This window comes from Nicotiana sylvestris, chromosome 3 (assembly GCF_000393655.2).
Source record: "Nicotiana sylvestris chromosome 3, ASM39365v2, whole genome shotgun sequence".
Classification (NCBI taxonomy): domain Eukaryota; kingdom Viridiplantae; phylum Streptophyta; class Magnoliopsida; order Solanales; family Solanaceae; genus Nicotiana; species Nicotiana sylvestris.
Genome location: NC_091059.1, coordinates 3,100,735 through 3,104,570, shown reverse-complemented (window position 1 = coordinate 3,104,570; position 3,836 = coordinate 3,100,735).

Genomic DNA, 3,836 nt, shown 5'->3' with positions numbered 1-3,836 from the left:
TTATCTGACCCACACAAGGCTCGATCTCAAAAAGGTTATGTGTTTACCTGTGGAGGCACTACCATATCTTGGCAATCAACTAAGCAATCAATTGTGGCTACTTCATCTAATCATGCTGAGATAATTGCTATTCATGAAGCAAGTCAAGAGTGTGTGTGGTTAAGGTCTATAATACATCTCATTCGAGACAAATTTGGTTTGAAATGTGACAAACTACCCACGATTTTGTATGAAGACAATGCAACATGCATAGCTCAATTGAAGGGAGGATTCATAAAAGGAGATAGGACAAAGCACATTTCACCAAAGTTATTTTTCACATATGATCTTCAAAAGAATGGTGATATCAATGTACAACAGATTCGTTCAAGTGATAATATAGAGGATTTGTTCACAAAATCTCTACCGACATCAACCTTCAAGAAGCTATTGCACAAGATTGGGATGTGAAGGCTCAAGGATGTGAATTGATGCTCTCATCAGGGGGAGTTAATGCGCGTTGCACTCTTTTTCCCTTACAAGGTTTTGTCCCACTGAGTTTTCCTTGCAAGGTTTTTAACGAAGCAACCAAAAGGCGTATTGTTAGATATGTGTACTCTTTTTCCTTTACTAGATTTTGTTCCCATTGGGTTTTATTTTAGTTAAGGTTTTAACGAGGCACATTACTTATCGAGTAGACATTCAAGGGAGAGTGTTATGAATAGAATTCTATTTAGAGTGAATGTCTATCTTGTAAAGAGTTTTACTTTGTGGCTAAGTCATGTTTTCCCCTATAAATAGAGGGGTCTTACCCCATTGTAGATCATCCCATAATTCAATAAGAATTTCCTCTCTTTCTTTCTCTGCAATATTGTTCTTCTATTTAATTGTTTCATAATATATTGGATTTATTCATGTCTTTGTTGAGAAAGTGACATATTTACTTTTTTGTTTAAACGTAACTAACAGAAACCCTAAAAAAAAAAAGTTCGCAAATTACTGCCACTTATAAATTTTATATAAAACAACTAACCCACGAAAAAACTTCTTTTATTTAAATACATAATGTATTTTTTTATGAAGAGGTGTCAAATGATAATCCTTGAATGAACTAGTTCTAAAACCTAATCCGCACTAGCTATATAATATAATTTTTCGGTGAAGAATTTAGAGGAATTATTTGTTACTTTTGTATCAGTGAGCATGGATACTGGATAAGCTCAAATATTAACACAGGGCAAGGGTGTAGCATTTGATATCGTTCAATGACAATTTTGACACTTTGCCGGCCGTTTATTGTTGTGATATTTTTCTAGACCAATAATTTGTGGCGCCCAACTTTTTGGCAGTGATATATCATGAGACCTCAACTTCAATAAATAAGCAAAATATAACACGTCTGTCATGACCCCAAATACCCGATCGTAATGGCGCCTATCACATTACTAGGCAAGCCAACCCAAACCATTAATCAGAACAAGTTCCTTTTATAAAATCATTTTCTAACACAGGTTTAGATACCAAAATTTCCTAATAAGTGTTTAAAACACAATTACATACGCGGAATGTCAAATAAACATGAAAACTATACAGCCCCAAATATCTGGTGTCACGAGTCTAGAGCCTCTACTACATAACTGACTGTCTGATACAACAAAAGTCTAGAAACAAATGCGGAAAAGAACAAGATAAAAAGGAGAAAATAGGGCTGCGGACGGCATGCAACTACCTCGAAATCTCCGGCAACATCTGGATCAGCTGAGGACCCTCACTCTACCACTCAGGCACCTGGATCTGCACACAAGGTGCAGGAAGTAACATGAGTAAGCCAACTTAGTAAATAACTAAAGTAAATAAGGCCTGAAAGCAGTGACGAGCAGTTAGAAATCATATAACAAAATAAACAATAGGATAACAGGTCAACTTCACAGTTTAAAACCAATTTCATCGTAAAATAATCAAATTTCAGTTTAATCACTTGAAATCATATACTTAGCAATTTTTCCAACAGAAGCTTATTTTAAAAGAAGAGTGAAATCAGTAAAAATATCATAACTGGGCCCCTCGGACAAGGTATCACTCAGAATATGGCCTCTCGGGCAGCCTCTCAGTCACTCGTGACTCAAATCTCGTCACTCAATACTCACTCTCAGCAATCAGGCTCATTAATATCTCATAGTTATAGAAATTATAGTAACTGCTGCGGCATGCATCCCGATCCGTAATTTATAGTCGACTACGCTCACTGGGGGTGTACAGACTCCAGAGGGGCTCCTATAGCCCAAGCGTCATATCGTTGCGGTGCGCAGCCCGATCCAATATATATATATATATCGCTGCGACGTGCAGCCCGATCCAATATATATATCACTGCAGCGTGCAACCCGATCCATATAAGTATCGTTGCGGCGTGCAGCCCGATCCATAATATATACATATAATATCCTCACTATTAGGTTCTCAACCTCTCTTAGTCATTAATCTCACAGCCTCTCGGGCACGACAATAGAAATTAGGGAACTCAGCCCAAATAGTCCTCACATTTAAAAGTAGAGTGATAAAACCAGTTTTAAACTTTTAAATAGGTAAAACACGATTGAGGATATGATTTCAACAAGTAGAGTGAGGAAAAACAATAAAAATGCCCCTAAGGGTCTCAACAGGTCGGCACAAGGCCCCAAACATGGCATACAACCCATAATATAGTATAAATAGCTAAAGTACGGAATCTCATAAGGTTCCAAATCAAATACGCGGCTTAATAGTCGCTACGGGACGGACCAAGTCACAATCCCTACCGGTGCATGCCCACACGCTCGTCAGCTAGCATGTGCGTCACCGCATTTATCAAAACAAGTCAAATACCGGTGTTTGTACCCTCAGTTCCAGATTTACAATGATTATTTACCTCAAACCGGTAAAAATACTACTCCGCGATGCTTTTGCCCTTCGAATCGACCTCCACTCGCGTCGAATCTGTCCAAAATCAGAATCACAGCATCAAAATATGCTAAGGGAACGAAGCCCAAGCGAAAACAATCAAATAATATCAAAAATCCCGAAATTACCAAAATTCGACCCCCGGGCCCACGTCTCGGAATTCGATTATTTTTACATCAATAGATTCCTCATCTCCCCAGGAGTTCATACATATCAAAATTTCTGAAATCCGGCCTCAAATGGTCCTTCAAATCCTCAAGCAAAGGTCTAAGTTTCAAAGCCTAGTTTTCCCAATTTTAGCCCTTAAATTCTATTAATCATCGCTCTAATCCGTGAAATAATATCATAGAAACGAGTTTTAGGTACAAATTCCTTACCTCAATGAAGTTCCCTTGAAATCCCTCTTTCAAATCGTCCAAAATGTTCCAAAGCCGAGATAGAAATGGTGAAAATAACTCAAAATTGCGAAGGGCACAATTTATACCTTCTGCCCAGGCATTTTCGCATCTGCGACCCTATTCATCGCTTCTGCGTTACCGCATATACTGCCAACTAACCGCTTCTGTGGTTCTTCACTTAACGGCCAAAATCGCTCATGCGATCAATATTCCGCACCTGCGAACCGCATCTGCGGTCCCTGCCTTTCCAGGCATTTCTGCTTCTATGACCTCCCTTATCGCACCTGCGGTCCCTAATCCGCAGGTGCGGAAATACCAGAAACAGCAAATTCAGCAGTTGCAACAAAGTTTCAAACTCCCCATCAACCATCCGAAATCACCTCGAGGCCCTCGGGACCTCAACCAAAGGCACCAACATATCCCAAAACCTTATTCAAACTTGTACCAATCTTCAAAACACCTCAAACAACATCAAATCGACCAAAACACATTAGATTCAAGCCTAATTTTCCAAAAACT